The sequence below is a fragment of the Panthera uncia genome (genome assembly GCF_023721935.1).
Source record: "Panthera uncia isolate 11264 chromosome C1 unlocalized genomic scaffold, Puncia_PCG_1.0 HiC_scaffold_4, whole genome shotgun sequence".
In the NCBI taxonomy this organism is placed as follows: Eukaryota; Metazoa; Chordata; class Mammalia; order Carnivora; family Felidae; genus Panthera; species Panthera uncia.
In genome coordinates this window covers 100,899,972-100,917,987 of record NW_026057585.1, presented here as the reverse complement: position 1 = coordinate 100,917,987, position 18,016 = coordinate 100,899,972, and the positions used below count along the sequence as shown (strand labels likewise).

General features: G+C 58.6%; 2 protein-coding genes across 2 annotated transcripts in view; one reads left to right on the top strand and one right to left on the bottom strand.

Annotated features, from left to right (window-relative positions):
* Positions 1-5,863, bottom strand: part of NPHP4 (nephrocystin 4) — a 109,718-nt gene extending 103,855 nt beyond the window's left edge. Inside the window, exons 1-2 of the mRNA XM_049618928.1 lie at positions 5,653-5,863; positions 4,740-4,807 (exon numbers count right to left, since the gene is read on the bottom strand). The gene's annotated coding sequence lies outside the window, so the exon portion shown is untranslated. The remainder of the gene's footprint in view (positions 1-4,739; positions 4,808-5,652) is intronic.
* A 232-nt stretch (positions 5,864-6,095) lies between these two features.
* The window catches only part of KCNAB2 (potassium voltage-gated channel subfamily A regulatory beta subunit 2), an 84,719-nt gene continuing 72,798 nt past the window's right edge, over positions 6,096-18,016 (top strand). The window contains exon 1 of the mRNA XM_049618201.1: positions 6,096-6,205. The gene's annotated coding sequence lies outside the window, so the exon portion shown is untranslated. The remainder of the gene's footprint in view (positions 6,206-18,016) is intronic.

Below are 18,016 nucleotides of genomic sequence, written 5' to 3'. Positions count from 1 at the left end.
ACCTTAGAACCAGTATTCTCCTAGCGTGCAGGGCCTAACGATATAAAAGCCTGCACGTGTAAAAGACCCACCCAAAGTACAGGACAGACCAAAGGACTGTAAGTACCAGAGTATGACAAGTTCACTGGCAGAGTGTCAAACTCTACTTGGCAACAAACGTTCAAGAAACTACCACTTTTTGGGGCGCCTGGGTGGCTCAGTTGGTTAAGCGTCCGACTTCAGCTCAGGTCACGATCTCACGGTCTGTGAGTTCGAGCCCCGCGTCGGGCTCTGGGCTGATGGCTCAGAGCCTGGAGCCTGCTTCTGATTCTCTCCTTCTCTCTCTCTCTCTCTCTCTCTCTCTCTCTCTCTCTGCCCCTTCCCTGCTCAAACGCTGTCTCTGTCTCTCAAAAACTAAAATAACACATTAAAAAATTGTCTCTTGGGGCGCCTGGGTGGCTCGGTCGGTTAAGCGTCCGACTTCGGCTCAGGTCATGATCTCACGGTCGTGGGTTCGAGCCCCACGTCGGGCTCTGTGCTGACAGCTCAGAGCCTGGAGCCTGTTTCAGATTCTGTGTCTCCCTCTCTCTGTGACCCTCCCCTGTTCATGCTCTGTCTCTAGCTCAAAAATAAATAAACGTTAAAAAATAATAATAATAAAAAAAAAAAAAAGAAACTACCACTTTTTGGTGAAGCACCAGAGGAGAACATCCCTAATTTTTACCCAAACACTCCTCCCTTCTGAGTGAGGCCAAGTTTCTTTCAACGACTGCAACCAAAACAACATAGCTCAACAGGTTCAAAACAGAAATCTGTATGAGACCCAGCTGCCTACTAAGCCAGACGTTAAAAAAAATTTACGATGGGGCGCCTGGGTGGCGCAGTCGGTTAAGCGTCCGACTTCAGCCAGGTCACGATCTCGCGGTCGGTGAGTTCGAGCCCCGTGTCAGGCTCTGGGCTGATGGCTCGGAGCCTGGAGCCTGTTTCCGATTCTGTGTCTCCCTCTCTCTCTGCCCCTCCCCCGTTCATGCTCTGTCTCTCTCTGTCCCAAAAATAAATAAAAAACGTTGAAAAAAAAATTAAAAAAAAAAAATTTACGAAAATGCAAAACCACCCCTCTTCCTGCTAATTTTTTTGTTCTGGGAAAACAGTTGGCTTTCATAAAAAAAATACACTTCAGGCTAACACGTAACAGGTCTATCGCTATCTTTAAATGAACAATAGCATTGTTGACATTTCTCAGTTTTCATTCCTAACATGGTAAATCCTGGTAGATGTTAAGCTCCTTGGAGTCCTCAACGATTTTGTAAAGCATGAAGGGCTGTTCTAGCGGGACCCAAAGGACGAGGGCTTTTGTGCAGCGTGTGGGGAGCAGAGCCCACAGAGCACAGATGTGACTGGCCTGAGATGCTCTCCCACACCAGAGGGCCCGGGGAACGGAGCCCTGTCCCTCCACGGGAGTGCCCCCCACCCCGGAGTCCCCCCCACACACACACAGGCAGGCATCCACCCCAGCATCCAGATCTGGGCGGTTCCCGAGCGGGACAGCATGCATGCATTGGGGTCCTTGTCCTGCGTTACTTTGGTCTGCACGATACCCCGTTTTAAGGAATGACCCTCCCGACCCCATGTGTGGGAAGGCCGCCCACGATTACGGGCAGAGCGCTCTAGTGGCACACTCACAGGTGACATGTGACCCACGGTGTGCAAACCACCATCTCCCCTGGGACTCCAGCCACGGTTCCCTCTCGAGAGGTTGTCTCTGCTCAGAAGACAGGAGCTGCCCAAGCCAGCCGGGAGCCCCAGGGGCCGCCTGCCGCTCCAGGGAGAGCCCGAGGTCAAGGCCAGCCCAGGGGAGACTGGCAGAGATGGGGGTGGGGAGGACCCAGACCTCCAGGTGGAGACAGGCTGACGGAAGGCAGCCCCACTCCCACCGGAGCTGAGTTGCCAGGAAAAGCCCTTGAAGGCTTTCCGTGCTAAAGAATTGCCCCCAAAGCTGTCCCTGTCCTAATCCCCAGAACCTGAGAAATGTGTGACTTCACATGTCAAGAGGGACTTTGGGGGCATGATTAATTAAGCTAAGGACCTTCAGGTGAGGAAAGTGCCCTGGACTCCATAGGCGGGCCTGGTGGGGGACCCAAGAGGGTCAGAGGGAAGCTCAGGTGACCACAAAGCAAAGCAGATCCTCCCCCACAGCCCTGCCCACACCTCGACTTCGGCCCAGTGAGACGGACCGTGGACTTCCGACCTCCAGAACCGAAAGAGAAGAACTGTGTCGTCCTGAGCCACCCAGCACGTGGTACCATTACAAAAGCCACAGGACACACAGGTGCACTTCTGAGCTGCAGAGGCCTGACACCCAGCAGGAGGGCCACCTGCCCAAGAGACCTTCTGGGAGGCTCCCAGGGCCAGCTGCTGGGCTTCCCGCGGGCACGGCTGCCACCTGCCCTGTACTGGCCAGCCACCTGCATAAAGGGATCTATTTTCCCGTGTCCTTGGTACCTGGCTCATCATCAGAACTCAAAAAATTTTCATAAAATCTAATTGAAGTCTCAATAAAGTTGACTCCCAAGCATTTTTTTTTTTTTTTTTTTTTGGGGAAAACGTCCCCCCGTGCACTTGTTATAAAACTGGGACATTGGGGCGCCTGGGTGGCTCAGTCGGTTAAGCGGCCAACTTCGGCTCAAGTCATGATCTCACAGTCTGTGAGTTCAAGCACCGCGTCAGGCTCTGTGCTGACAGCTCAGAGCCTGGAGCCTGTTTCAGATTCTGTGTCTCCCTCTCTCTCTGACCCTCCCCCATTCATACTCTGTCTCTCTCTGTCTCAAAAATAATAAATAAACGTTAAAAAAAAATTTTTTTTAAAAACCGGGACATTAATTCATACAGAGCGAGCGCCGCGGCAGCCTGAAGCTCGCCGTGTAGGAAGGCCTTCCTGCCTCAGGTAAAGCGTCGCCTCTGAATGGGGCCTCTGCACGCTGCCTGTAGTGTCTGCCCAGCTCTGGGGCCGTGCCCCCCTTGCAGGCCACTGAAGACCCTGCCCACTTGGCCCAGATTCCTGACCGGGCACCTCCTTCCCCTCCTGCCGGCGACCGCACTTGGCCGGCAGGTGCTGAGGAACACTCGAGTTCTGGTCCACCTGGCAGGGAACGCACATCCACGGGAGTGCCCCCGGCACAGCAGGACCCACACCGGGCAGAAAGGCATCTGCTCTGAAGGGAACAGCCACCCAACCAAAACAGTGAGCTGGGCAGGTGGAGGTAGACAGCAACAGTCCGAGTGGTTGGTGGAGTGAGAGAGGACACTGGAGACACAGGCTCCTGGGGGTGGAGACCAGGCAGGCACAGAACTCTCCCCTTCCTCCCAACCCCCACAGAACAGCTGCCACCTGACCCTCCCCCACTCCACCACCCCGCTGCCTTTGCTACAGTCCCTCATAGATACCATGACCTCTCTCTGCTCCCCTCAACACACATACACAAGGCCCCTAGAAAACCCACACACATCCTTAGAAGTCAGATCCAATGCCATTTCCGCAGGGTGAGCACCCCCAGCCCCCTCCAGTGGCTCCCCCACAAGGGAGCCTGTCACAGAAGTCACCAGCCTCCCTCTCTTGTCCTGCAAGACTGAGCTCAGTGAGGTCAGGGCTAGGTCCTCAGTGAAAATCTTTCCAATGATGAAGTATAATTAAATTGTGCCATGCAGGAATCAAGACGGCTACAGAGGAAAGACAGAAGGACCTCTGGGGTTGGGGGAAACAATAAAGAGAAAACGTCGAGGGCTCCATGCTTTGAGCCTAGGGAAAGGGCTCTCTGGGGGAAAAAACCATACAAGAAAACGCACCAGTTTTCACGAGTTCCCACAGTGAGCTGGGCCCTCTCAAGCCTTTCCAAGTGTGTTATTCCAGCAACTGTGTAGATAAATATCACTGATGAGGACGGTGAGACTCAGGTTAAAGGGCCAGGCCAAAGTCACACAGCTGGTCGTATATGACCATTACAATAGAAGCCAATGAGACACCAGCCGAGGACCCAGGCTTACCCCCACTGCCCTCAGGCTTCAGGGAAGTCTCCTGCCCTCCCTGCATCTGTCTCCCACCTGTAAGATGAGAGGGCTGGGAGGTTTCCTAGAGGGCTCTGCTTCTGCTCACCTATTCCGTTCCAGTGCATGCAATGGTGAAGACCCGCCAAGTGCCCTGTTGTTAAGAATCTAAAAATCCGGGGCACCTGGGTGGCTCAGTCAGTTGAGCATCTGATTCTTGATTTCAGCTCAGGTCATGATCTCGCAGTTCGTGAGTTTGAACCCCATGTCCGGGCACCGACAGCATGGAGCCTGCTTGGGATTCTCTCTCTGCCCCTCCCCCACTCTGTCTCTCTGTCTGTCTCTCTCTCAAAAATAAACTTAAAAAAAAAAAAGAATCTAAAAATCCAGTGGGAGCAAGAGTGAGCAGCACACAGAAGATGAGCCTAATCAAGTCTCTGTTTTTGTTGGGGAGAGGGGGGTGAGGGGGCAGAAAGAAAAGGGGGCTTGGGCGCTGAACAGGGTAAGCTGGGACAGAGTTTCCCGATGGTTCACCAGAGAAAGACGGGCAGGAGCCACGAGGTGCTGTGCAGGCAGAGGGAAGCTTCTTTCCAAGAAGTGAACAAGATTTGGGGTGCCTGAGACCAAAAAGCTTTGGCAAGGTTTTCTGGGAGCAAGTGAGGTCTAGTTAAGCGCTGCCTTGAATTTGCTCATTCAAGCAATCTTCTTTGCATACCTACCAAGCGCCAGGGCCTGGAGACACCGCCCTGAAGGGAGCAGACCAGCTCCCTGCCCTCACCGGATGGATCTGGTGTGAAGCAGAATGACAGGAGATAAGTCAGCACACAACGAAGGCAGGGTGTGATCCATGAAAATGACAGAGGTGCTGAGGGTGCAGCGAGCTGGGATGGAGACTGGGTTGGAAGTGGAGCCGGCTGTCCACAATCACAGGACGCTCGCAACACGGAGACCCAACCGCTCTGAGAATGCAGCGGTCTTCTACGGAGACAGGCGGTGGAGACATGTGCACAGGTGGGGCCTCTGACTCATTAGGAGCGCTTAGGAGAGCAAGCATGCGGGAGGGGCCCAGGTGGTCAGCTCTTAAGTCGGTCAGGAAGTCAGCGACACGGACAGCGGAAGGGAAGGCAGGACCAGCAGGGCAGACAGAACCTCCTGCAAGAGCCAGAGTCTCGCAATCTCCGCTGGGCGGCGGCTCTGGGACGCGCCAGCAGGGGATGAGGGCCCGACCCGGGAACAAACACCCTGCAGGAGTCCCCCACTGCTGTCCGGCCGGGAAAGGGCAGCGGGACGCCGAGCGCAGTGGGCCTACGTCCATCAGGGTCTCAGCAAAGCCCAGGTCGTCCGCACCGCGCTCTCGTCTTAAGCCGAGCGGCTGCTGACGGACGCCAGGGCCAAGGGCAGAGGGCGCGCAGGGTGAGCCCCAAGGAGCCCCACTGGAACCCCGGGCCGCACCAAGGGTCAAGACAGGGGGTGGGATGCCACTGACGCGGGCTCCCTGTCCCCGCGGAGGGACGCACGGAGCACCCCTAGCCCGGGCCCCAGCCCGCTCCGCCGCCCGCAGCGCCCCGGGCCCCGTCCAACCTCCCCCGCGGCGCCAGCCAGCGTGGTTCCGCCCGCCGCGGACTGCGTTACCTAGGAGACGGGCCCGCCGCCCGCCGCGGCCGTGCCCGGCGCGCCGAGGCCCAAGCTGTTGAGGAAGTGCCCCCACGACCGACCCAGAGCCCCGCCGGTGCCCTCGGGAGCCCGCCGGAGCCGCAGGCCTAGAGGACAGAGGACCCGCAGAGGGTCGCCCCGTCCGCCACCACCGCGGGAGTAGCCTCGGCAGGCGGCGCGCCGCGCGCTCGCGCCCGGAGCCCGCCCCGCGTCAGCGTTGCTGGCAGGCCCGAGGGACCAATCAGAGCCCCAGTCCAGGAGCTCCGCTCCCGTAGCGCCAGCCAATCGGCGCAGCCGCGGGCCCGTCCTGATTTGCATGGCCGACGACCCCTTCAGCCAATTGGAATATGACTGGCGTGAAGTCCAACCAATGAGAAGACAGTAGAGGCGTGGCCCAGGGCGTCCCACGAGGTGAGGATGCTGCAGGCGGAACCTGGCCGAGCGAGCGGGATTCGGGGGCGCTAAAGTCGCCGGGGCAGGGCGGGAAGGAAGATCCGGAGCGGGGCACAGGATTCGGAGCTGGAGCCCCCAGGTGAGTGCAGGGGGACCCCGGCGGGCCGCGCTGGCCACTGCCGTGCGCCGGGAGAGCAGCGGCGGGCACCCGCGAGGCCCGCGCTGATTCTCCATCTCCTCTTCCACAGCGCGTCCCCGCGCCCGCCTCCGTCCTCACCTCCTCTCCAGCCGGCTCACCTCCTTCTCCATCATCTCCCTTCCCCCATCCCGCCCGACCTTTCAGCTCCCATCCCCGACCCCTGCCCCAAACTTCATCCCTCCCCTCGTCCGGGTGCCCTCCTCCCCACCTCTGCCCCCTCCCCTTCCTGCAGCCTCGCCTCCCCCTGCCCCCAGCCTTCCTTCCCATCCCTTCCCGCGGCCTCTGCGCAGCCCCATCCGAGCGCGCCTGGCCACGGACCTCCCTATCTCTCCTCCTTATTGCTTCTGAAGGCTCATCCTGCCTCTCTCTCCCGATCCTTGTCCCCATCCTCCCATCCGGTCTGCTCCCAGCCCCTACATCTCTCCCAGTGGGCGCTCTCCCCCCACCTTGCAGGTCCCCAGGTCCTTGGCACTTCCTTCCTGCACCAGTTCCTCGGGCTACCTACACACCCAACCCCACCCCACCCCACTCCACCCCGTGCCTAAGCCCCTTCCCCATCTTCAGCTTCTCTTCTTTCCCTACCTCCCTACCTGCTGCTGCTCCCGCAGGATGCAGAGACCCAGAAGCTGCACCGTTTCGTGCTGCGGTAGCAGCAGCCAGAGTACCTGCCCACCTTGCCACCCTCCCACCCAGTCACACCCTGGCTCCGCTCCTCCTGGCGCTTATCCTGGGGGATCCCGTGGGGGGACTGCGCTTCACCTAGAGCATCCTGGGGGGCTCCAGGTGGGAAGCCCCTTAGCACCCTTTCCTGCCTTCCTCCCTGGCCACCATCTCCCTCCCCACCCCACCCCCACTTTCCTGCTCAGCCTCACTTTGTGATTCAGCATTTTCGGGGTTGGTAACTTTCTTTGCCTCCTGGCCTGACAGAACTCGGCTGCGGGGCTGAAGGCTGGGGGTCTTGACCCTGCAGTTAGTTACAAGGGCCACCTTAGGAAAGAAACCCGAGCTGCCTGGTGGGGACATGGGTGGGGAGCAGGGGACCCGCCAGTGGGGGCTGCCTTCTCTCCCCCTCATTTGTCTGTCCTGTGTTGAACCGCATCCAAGGGGAGATGACATAAGTAATAGCTCTTGGGGAAATGGGCTATTAGCATTTATGGAAATTAATACATCCACATCCGAGGAGTGAGAACACCAAGTTCAGGCCACAGCTGTCCCAGGGTCTGTCGTTTCGGGGTTTCTTCTTTCTCTGCAACTTCTCCTCCCCCTCAAAAATGCCATCCCACTTCCAGTGCCAAGAGCAAGCTCCCACTCTGCTAACACATTGCAGGGTTGGGGGACCTGCGTGTGGAGAGTCCCATCTGCCCTCCTGGTTGTTGCTTGGAAAAGCATCCACCTGCAGAGCCAGGCTTATGTGCAGTTCCTGGGCTCCTGCCCATGTGCTGTCTCAGTGAGGGGCCCAGAGGGCATTGGCTCCCCAGGTTGCGTCCATGGGAACGCTCCAGATCCACACCCAGCCTCAGTGGCCGTGATGGTGTTTGGGCTGCAGCTCGTTCCTGCCTGGAAAGCAACCCCGGGGGAGGCCTCCCGTATACAACTGAGGTTCAGCTGTTGTGTTTCTCTCTCCCCTGCCAGTTGCCAGACTCTGTAGACACTCCTCGGCACCCCCCCAGGACTGAGCCAGGCCGTGGGGGATGGGAGGGGGTTTATGAAAAACGTGAAACCCAGGTCTTGTGCTCAAAACCCTTTGGGTCTGAATGTGGAGCCTGGTTGGGAAGAATTGGGCACAAAAGGAATTGCACACCACAGGTGTGGCGAAACGGGATACCGCTTCTTGCCTTGCGAGGGTCCCAGCCGGCCGTGCGCTCTGGGAGCCTGAGGGACGAGTGAGCTCCGTGGACGGGGACAGCCTGAGAGGCTGGCTTTCTTTGCCAACGATCTCCAAATGATTCAGGAGGAAGCGAGTGGCACAAGTTTTGATTTGGCAGTTTCCGGTAGGGGCTCAGAGGGAGTGGGGGGGCGCTCCTCCAGACTTTCTGTTAGTTGGTGCTGGGTCCAAGGCAACCAGGCACCTCAGAGTGGCGAAGGAAGGCCTCCTCTTTGTTGGAACCTGTGTCACGCGTTTCGTTTCCGGGGACTCCGGCTGAAAGCAGCACGTGTTTAGTCCTTGATGACATTCTCAGTGACCTTCATGTCACCAAAGGTCACAGAGAAGAGTGATCTCCTGGAGTCCCTGAATAACAGGGCAGGGCAGTGGCCGCTGCAGGTGGCACTTGGGGAAGACAATCTCTGAAGGTGTGGGGGCCAGAAACACCGAGCCTCCCTCCATCCCCTCTCCCAGCAGCCAGGGGGTCTCACCTCATAGAGGCGAAAGGTCTTGGCCATCTTCCCCCCTAAGGGAGTCCGCGGAAGCCCAGAGGCAGACTTCTCCAAGGTCACTGAGGGCAGGGGTGGATCCAGACCCTTCACACCCCACTAATGGAAGCCCAGGTCATCTTCCGCTCTCCCAATCGGAAGAAGCCAGCACCTTGTGATGTGCCCAACCATTGGATTCAGCTGCCCTTTGGTTAGGCCACTCTGAGATGTTGCTGACATGTATAGAGGAAACCAGTGCCCTGGGGTGTGTCTGAGTCACTGGGGAGCTGTTGTGGGGGGCGGGGGGGGAATGTCATCAACCACAGAGAATTCTAGTGATACCATCCTGCTTGGCCTGGCAGGACCCCAGAGCCAGGGCGCCATGGTTCCAAAGAGGTCATCGAAGAGAAGGCAAGGGGCCAAGGCACCTGGCAAGATGAAAAGAGAGAAGAGTCTTAGGTCATCCTGGGCCTGCACTTTGGACCTTGCTCTGTGACAGATCTTTGTAAATCACCCTACAAGGTGGGCTGGTTAGCCAGGATGGGGAAACTGGGGCACAGAAGGGTAGAAAGACTGACCCAGCCTCCTATCTCCTAAGGAAACCTTGATTCTGTTCCTGCTGTGCCAAGACTCTGAGACAGGTACCACCCCTCCCCCTTCCCAGCAAGCCCCGGAAATGCCGGAAATCCCCCCCACCCCCCCCCCCCCCCCCCCGCCCCGTGTGCCGCACACACACAGATGGGTCTCAGATCCACAGCAGGGTCAGGGTTCAATCCCAGCTCCCAAGGGACATGGAAACCCACCCTTTTCACAAAGGGGAGCCTAACACACTCTGCCCTCCATTCACTCCAGGTCCTGCCTTTCTCTGGAGCACTCTGTGAACAGAGGTGGTCCTTGGCCGACCTCTCTTGGCTCAGCCACTTCAGGGGAGGAAGAGGGAACAGGGCCTCCCCAGGAGAGAGAGCACCCCTGGGACCAGATGGTGACCCACCTGGTCATACTGTCTCTGTGGGGTAGCTTGAGGCTTCCGTTCAGCCTGCCCTTGGCAGGTAGGAAGGAGAGTCTCCCTGCCGGGTGGGCGTGAACAGCTGCCGTGTCTTCTTACACTTTACCACTTCCTGTGGGGCTCAGCTGAGAGCTGGCCTCCCTCTCCCTGTATCTCCAGGATGAGCTCTGGGCCCAGTGCCCCCCAGCCATGAGGGTGCCCCACAGCCACACCCAGCTTTCTAACTCATAGCCCCACAGGATGTGGTCTCAGGAGGCTCTCCCTGCTCTGCCAAATCATCGCCACGTACTTAACCCTGGAGACCTTGGCATACGTGCGGGCTTGTGTGTGTCCCTCGTAGCACAGCCAGTCCCCCAACACCTGTCTTGCCCACATCCCTGGCCCCTGCCTCCCTTGCCCTCCCCCTTGTAGCCAGCCTGCTTCTCTCTCACCCCAGCACACAGGCACCTGCAGAGTTGGCTCTCGATGTCTTGTGGGGCACAGATAAAATAAGATTGGGGCAAGAGAAGAAGCGGAAAGGGGGGACTATCTCCTCCAGCTTCGTACCCATGCTGCAGACTCAGTTTGGTCATTTTCTCCACGGAGATCTTGGGCCCTGGCTGCTGGGTAGTCATCCTCCTGGAGGCTGAAAGCTAGGCAATGCCCTACTTCTCAGATCCCTGCCCCGAGTTCAAGACAGAGCAGCAAAGTGTTCGTCACTAGGCCGGTTTCCCCAGTAAACGAGCACATAAATACCGAGCACATAAAGACCCCTAAATACCAGGTCTTGTCCACAGGGCCCTCGGTCACCAGTCTGGCCCGTGGACCCTGGTGGGAAGTTAGCTCCGCATCTCCCTCAGTCTCTGGCTCTCGCCTTCTCAGCCATCTGGCTTCACTCTCTTTCCGGACTGGCAAAACGAGACTATGTGAGTAAAAGCATAGGGACGATACATGTCTCCTAGCAGGGTGTCCGGTCAACATCGGCTACCCTGCCACCTTCCACTTCTAGTCACAGACGGGGTCCAAATGATCGCCCTACCTGGAGCCCAGGGGGCTCCCTGGAAGGCTTGAGCAGTGACTCGGGTCCCCTTTTGAGTGACTTCATGATCCCCCCCAGGGCTGCTCAGAACGGGCCCAGCCGGCCACTTCCATGGGGAGAGGGTGCGGTCCCGTTGCCATTGCAGAGAAGAGCCTCTCTGTGAATGGAGGGACGCACCTCGCCCTGTCCTCCCTTACCTCAGGCCTCCTGGATGGCCAGGCCAGTCTGCCCGGCGCCTGTCTGCACGCCCGCCCACCCTTGCAGTGGGCACTGGGGGGGCTGCTGAGCTGCTGTCTGAGCGTACCCACTCCCCTTCACCGCGGCATGTTTCCATGTTCCCTCGGCAGCTGGGGGATCCTTTGGAGCAAACTCCAGCCCTGATACCCACAAGCTGTCAAATGCAGCCAAGGGCAGAAGGATCTAGAATTCTGCCTGCGAGCCATGCTTTCCTGAACGCTCTGTGGTGGCAGGGCCTCCCTGGGAACAGTGCCCTTCCCGCCCCTTCTAGATGGAAGAAAATCGGCTATACTAGAAGGCACGAGCAAGGAGATTCTGATTCTCCAGCTTCACTGGTAGCTGTGCACACAGTGTGACTGCAGAGCGGGGAAGCAGGGGGCTCCGGGGGTCCCAGGGCTCCAGACGTGCCAAGGGCCATGGGCGCACACGCCAGAACCGCAGGGAGGGGCACCCGAAAACAGTCCCCCGAGGGTCCTGATGAGGCTCCATCTTTCGCCAGCACTGGTCCAGGGGTTCTGAGACCTCACTTTGAGAGACACTCCCAGCTTGTTGTGTTTATCGGTGAACTTGCGGCTCTCGCTTCTCCCTAAGGCAGCTCACAGGGAAGCTTCAGTCATTGGAGGCTCCGATGCCAAGGGCACCCTGGGGCTTCCTCGAGTCTCAGGAATGCGTGAAGCCCACTTCTCCAGGAGTGACCTGCTACACCTGTGTCATCTGTGACCTCAAATCCTGCTTTTATCTTGACAAGCGTGACAGGGTGTCATTGTCAGTAGCGTCGTGGTCCTCTCGGCATGTTGGTTGGTTGGGGATGCCGACGGTCCGTGCACTTGTCTGATGGAAGCCAGGCTCTACAGAGGAGCGGGCTCTGTCCCTCTGGTCTCATCCTGTGGCATCTCACCTCCCCCATCTTGGTAGCCTGTCTCCCACCTCTGCTCCTGGCTTCTTCTCCCCGTCCCCCCAGCCCCGGGGGTATTGCGTTTTCCCTCTCAATGAGAAGAAGGTATTTTTAGTCACCCTGGCCAGGCGGTGTTCAGGTGTCAGGGACAGGAGGCCCGGAGCCATGTCCGTCCCTTTGCTCCTACAAAGGACACATGATACCCAGAACAGAATTGCAAATCCCAACCCAAAACGGCCACCTTTCTTCAGGGCCACAGGCAAGCTTTGACTTTCCTGGAGCAGCAGACCCCTCCCCGTTTACACCTGTTGGAGAAGGGAGCCAGGGGTGACTGGGGGGGTGGGGGGGGAGTAGGGGGTCCCAGCTGCCCCGGCCAGGGCACTTTGGAGGCACCGGGTTGCCCCCTCACTGTGCTTCCCCTTCATGCTGAAAGATGGGTTTAGGAGAGGCCACCAGGGCACGCGGGGCATCTGCTGGGGGACGTGCACCCACTGTCCTAACAAAAGGATTTGTTTGGATGAGATGCGTCAACCATCCCAAGCCTGATGTCACAGCCCGAGCAGCTGTGCTTGCCTGTAGGAGATGTCGTGCTCCCAACCCCAGCTCTGTGCAGGTACGGCCTGTGCCGGGAAGTTACCCGTTCCTTCGCTGTCCCAAAAAGGTGTGGATGAGGCCACATCGGCTGGGGGAGATGTGGGGTCCGGGACACGTGGGTGCCCCTTGGGCCACAACAGAAGTGTCTTCAGGCCGGGCAGGTGCCACCAGACAGCGTGCATCCTATGTGGTCAGGAAGAGACGTGAGGCTGAAGCCAGAGTGTCAGGGGGACATAGGACGGGGCACCATTCTGGGCAGGGAGAGCTGCATACAGAAAGATCAGGGACGGGGTGCCCGGGGGGCTCAGTTGGTTAAGTGCCCGGCTCTCATTTTCCACTCAGGTCATGATCTCACGGTTCATGAGTTCAAGCCCCACATCAGGCTCTGGGCTGACAGTACAGAGCCTGCTTGGGGTTGTCTCTCTCTCCCTCTCTCTCTGCGCCGCCCCCCCCCCCCACTCACTCACTCTCTTTCAAAATAAATAAACTTAAAAAGTGCAGGGACAGCAAGAGGTACTGGCATGACCTCAGGGAAAGGACACTGGGCCAAACGAGGAAGCGTCTAGGGGGCTGCTCATCTTTAGAAGATGTTTCCTGCCTCTTCTGTGGGGCTGAGCTGGGTCATTCATACAGCGTGGGGAGAGGGAAGCTGACCAGGTCCCATGAGCGCCCCCAGCCCTGCCTTGAGGGTCCCTCAGGTACTACCACCTTCCCAAACACGCACATTCACACAGCCGAGGCTGCATCTCACCCATGCTTAGAAGGTTCTGGCAAAGCCCACAGAGTGCCCCTGGGAGGGCTGCAGAAAAGAGGGTTTCTCCCTACCCTCCTGCAGGCTGGTAACCATGGTAACCGCTGGAGGTGCCCAGCCACCTGCTGGGCTGTATGGGTGTGAGGGCCTGGCTGGGCCCCATGGTATGCCCACGTGGGTCCCAGGGTAGCAGCCTGTGTGAACAGTAGGAGAGGGGGCGGCAGGTGCAGCCCAGGCTCTCACCCAGCACTCTGCACGCAAAGGCATCACAAGCCAGGGGGCCCTTCCCCCAGCCCCTCACAGAGACGAGGGCACCTGTCCCCCCGCTCAGGCAGAATCCCTGGTCTCTAACACAGCCCCAGTGTGAGCAGGCACTTTAACTAATACAGGGCTTTATTTCACTCGGCATTGCTTCTCCAGCCAGTGGGCGTCAGCAAAGTCCCTTCAGGCCCCTCAGTCTGGTGCCCTGTAGTCCAGCGGCCCCATTTTAGGAAGAAGGAACCAAGGCTCGGGGAGGAATCCTACCTGTTGGCTCCTGACCGCTGACCTGTGTTGGGTCCCTGAGCCGCCTCGCTAGCCTCCTGTATGCCTCTGCACTCCATAGTGGCCATTGTGGCTGGTGTCTGGGCCCTCCTAGACCATGTGCCCGCGAGGACAGGGCATGTCTGTGTCATCACCGCTGCAGCCCCCGGCTCAGCCCTCAGGGGGGACGTGCCAGAAGCAGGCTGTCAGCGACCATCAGGAACGGTGGACACTCCCAGAAGGCAGGGCAGGGTGGACAATGGCACGTGGAGCTCCCGTTCGCCCAGCTGGAGGCACCCTCTGCCGAGCTGGGCACAGGTGCAAAAGCGTGGCCCATGGACCTAGAACGGTCAGAGAAGGGAACCCTCTGGGCAGAAACCGAACCTGTGCCATGGTCCCTGGGACCCCGCTCCATGCATTGGACCGTCCTTAGAGGAGGGGCCCACCCATCATGGGGGCTACTCTTGCAACCCCAGCCCAGGCCTTCCCGCTTCCTGAGCCAGACAGCCTGTGCCTCGTTCTCCAGGGAAATGCTCGTTTCCCTCTATGTGTTGGTGAAATTGCCTGGTGCCAGGGCATCGCCCCCCACTCCCCCCACACGGGCCCCAAGCGCACTCGCCTGCCCCGGGCTGACCTCACAGTCTCCCGAGTGCCCACAGTCCCTTGAAGCAGCACACTCCGTGCCTCGGAGGCCAGACTCACCACCCGACTCCCTCACGGCGTCCGTGCCCAGGGCTCAGAGCTGCAGAGACAGGTAAATGCCACCGTCCAGATGAGTCCGTGAGTTCCCCGTGGCTCAGGAATGAAGTCGCACCTCCCGCCCTGGCACTGCCCTCCACCAGGACTGCTTTTGGGGCTCCCCTTCTGCCCACTCCTCCACCCCAGGAACCTCCAGAGGCCCCACTTGGAGGAGCTGAGCTGCAGCACACTCCCCACCTCATGGGCTCTGGGTCCTTAAGCTGAAACCATGGGACCAAGCCTGGGCTCCCTGGGGGCGGGCAGAGGCCACCCCCACTGCAGGCTCCCTCGTTTCTTCTCCCCTATACTGGCTACCAGCCAGCAGATCCTCCCCCGAAGTGTCTTACCCGCCACCGGATCCAGGGCACGATCCTGGCACACCCTGAACACCAGGCAGTGCCCCAGGGGGGGTCAGGGCAGCCACGGCCTCTGGGTCTGGCACCCAGCCAGAGACGGTGGCACGTGGGGACTGAACCTGCGTGCTGAGACAGCTGCGGTCCTGGGGCCGGCAGCACCGGCTGATGGCCACAGCCTCCCTGCCGCCTTGCGTGTGAACCAACGGCCTCTGTCCTGCAGCCCCTCAGCCTCCTGGAACAGACCGCATGTTCAGTGCCCAGCGGCCAGGATGCCCCTCGTGTTTTTACAGCCAAGCCACTTAATTATGCGGAGATAATTCCTCCTAACTGCAGACACTGTCCCAGGGCATCCGGATTGAGTGGTCCCAGGTGGCAGGTAGAGAAGGCCATGGCCCCACCAGCAGATTTGCAGGGGAGCTGAGGGCCCGGCAGTTGGTGGGGGGGGTGGGGGGGACCTGAATAGCTGACCGCCTTTTGTCGTGCTGTGAGAAAGAGCTGGCACTTCATCTGGATGTTGGAAGATGATGTTGATGGTGACATGGTGATGATGGGGATGATGGTGGTGGTGATGGTGATAGTGGGGATGGCGGTGGGGATGGGGGTGATGGTGGGGATAACAGTGGCGATGGGGATGGTGATGGTGGTGATGGGGAGGATGACGATGGGGATGGCGGTGGGGATGGGGGTGATGGTGGGGAAAACAGCGGTGATGGGGATGGCGATGGTGGTGATGGGGAGGATGGTGATGGTGGTGATGGGGAGGATGACGATGGGGGTGATGGTGGGGATGGCAGTGGCGATGGGGCTGGTGATGGTGGTGATGGGGAGGATGGTGATGGGGGTGATGGGGATGATGGTGGGGATAACAGTGGGGATGAGGATGGCGATGGTGGTGATGGGGAGGACGATAATGGGGGTGATGGTGGGGATGGCAGTGGTGATGGGGGTGATGATGGTGGTGATGGGGAGGATGATGATGGGGGTGATGGGGTGATGGTGGGGATAACAGTGGGGATGGGGATGGTGATGGGGATGATGGCGGTGGTAATGGGGATGGTGGTTATGAAGATAGTGATGGTGGTCATGCGATGGGGTTAATGGTGAGGATGATGGCAGCAATGATCGCTGTCACTGTCATTATTTGTACCAGAGCTGCCTTTGTCCAAGAACAGCCCTGCTCTTTGTCAGTCCCCTGGTTAAACCTGGCACGCATTTGCTCTTAATCCTCCAGCCACCCCAGGATTGGGTAATATGATTCTCTGCGCCTCACGGGGGAGAACAGGCACCATGCCTCCCTCGGGTCATGCAACCAGAGGACGGAGCTAGGATATGACCTCAGAGGGCTCCCGATCCTGTGTCCCAGACCAACCTCGTGACGGGGCAGGTGCACACTCCTGGCCTCACTCCTGGTCTAGGGTCATCGGGATCCCTGGTCCAGGTCAGCATACAGGGAAACCCCAGGAAGGCACCGCCCGGCCCCCAGCTGGCCACCCTTGCTCCAGCTCCATTGATGAGGAGGTGAGAACTGGCCCTGGCAGAGCACCACCCCCACCCCCGACCCTGTGGGATTCCCAGGCTGCCACCGGAGCCTTTCCCTGCGTTGTGCACACAGGCCGTCCTCACCAGAAAGGGGACTGAATCTGAAGCAGCAACAGGGTGGCTGGGAAGAGGGACCCCTCCCCTGTCACCTGTCTGCTTTCCCTTCTGCCAGCGGAGACCTGGGAGCTCTCCACACTCCTCACCCAATTATGGGGGACGCTCACTGCCAGTGACTGCGTTACACCCTGTTGGGTTTCCATCATTCACTTAAACATCATTTCCTTAGGGGGTTAGCGGCTGTAGTGAGGTTTGTGTGTGTCTAGGTTTATTTGCTCTCCTGAACCTCTAGGATATATTTAGAAGTAGGATTTCTGGATCCCAGGCTATATAGATCTGTATTACCCCGGTTGTTTCACCAGAAGATTGTGCCGTGTAGCCCAAAGTAGCAACATCTGAATGGAGTAGCTTCATCGTAGCCTCACCAACAACGGGTATTCTCATTTGAAACTATTTTTCCCTGTGAATTATGATCACCAAGGCACAGCGCCTGGTGACTGTCTTTTGCGTAGCTCTTAATTCAGCAGAGCCTTTAATGGATGTGCTGGGGTAAAGCTGGCTTTCAAATTGCTAGTGTGGTGCTGCATGGGCAAGATATTAATCTTCCATGCCTCCGTCATGTGGTGCTAGGACCGTAATCCTCTTTGAAACCATTTGTTATTTATTCCTACAGCCCCCTGGAGAGCGGGGAGAGCCCCAGGAGGCTGCTCACAGATGCTAATGCAGGGAGAGCTGCAGAAATATCCCTGTAGACTCCCCGCCCCACTCCTGACCAGGGTGTGGAGCTAAGCCAGGGCTGGGGACACAGGGCTCCAGCGCCCCCCCCCAGGTGGTCTCCCCTCCCCCAAGAGAAGGCTGTTCCTCTGCCTCTCGTACAGCCTACTGAGATCGCAAGGCTTAAAGGGTTCCGTGGTGGGTATGTCAGTTTCCTAGGGCTCCCAGAACAAATTACCACAAACGTGGAGGCTCAAAATAGCCGTATTTACTCTCTCGAAGATCTGAAAGCTAGAAGTCTGAAACCAGGGTGTGGGCAGGGCTCATTCCCTTTGGAGGCCCCAAGGAAGCTCCTGCTCCAGGCCTGTCTCCCAGCCCCTGGTGCTGCCAGTGACGATCCCAGGTTTCTAGATGTGTCATCTGCCCCCACCTTCACATCTCCTTCTTTCTGTGTCTGAATCTTCTCTTCTTACAAAGACACCTGTCACTGGATTAAGGGCTCCCCCCACCCTCCCAATCCAGAGTGACCTCATCACTGGATCCCTACCTTAATTACATCTGCAAAGATCCTGTTGTCATATAAGATCATACTCTGGAATTAATACTTTGACCTTTTAGGGGGGGGGGGCGGGTACACACCTCAACCTGCTGCAGTGGGGTTCTGCCCCCGATGTCCACCCGCATCCCCAGTGCCCTACAGAGGGTTCTATGACTTTCTTTCTAGCCTCCTGTTTATTTTCCCCTTGGCAAAGATCACATGTCAGGTGTTGCTGGCTGGGGGTGAGAGTTCACGAGGACCCCGGAGTGGGGGCACGGGGGAGAGGGGGTTGTGTCAAAGGCCCACGGTTACACCGGAACTAGGGCTTCATGCTGTCAAGAATGGGGTCTTCCCCAGCCGCATCTGCCGGCTTACTTGGAAGGCAGAACCCCTCCCCCCCCCCCCCCCCCCCCCCCCCCCCCCCCTCCCCCCCC